We start from the raw sequence: 313 nt of genomic DNA, 5'->3' as shown, positions 1-313 counted from the left end.
TGCCACCAGGGGCTTTTCCAAGCCAGCCCCTGTGGCAGTGGCCCTTGAGGCCATTTGTTGACACCTTGCCACCAGGGGCTTTTCCACGCCATCCCCAGTCCTTGTGGCAGTGGCCCTTAAAGCCATTTGTTGAGACTTTGCCACCAGGGGCTTTTCCAAGTCATCCCCAGTCCCTGTGGCAGGAGCCCTGCAGGCCATTGTGTCACACTTGGCCGCCAGGGGTTTTTCCGAGGTTTCTCTCCCGCAGGTGCCCTCAAGACCAGACCGTGCCATGGCGGGGGGATGCTTCGGCCTGTGCCGGCTGCTCCGGAGG

This window comes from Corapipo altera, unplaced genomic scaffold (genome assembly GCF_003945725.1).
Source record: "Corapipo altera isolate COAL_440 unplaced genomic scaffold, ASM394572v1 61294, whole genome shotgun sequence".
Classification (NCBI taxonomy): domain Eukaryota; kingdom Metazoa; phylum Chordata; class Aves; order Passeriformes; family Pipridae; genus Corapipo; species Corapipo altera.
This window is presented reverse-complemented; position numbering follows the sequence as displayed.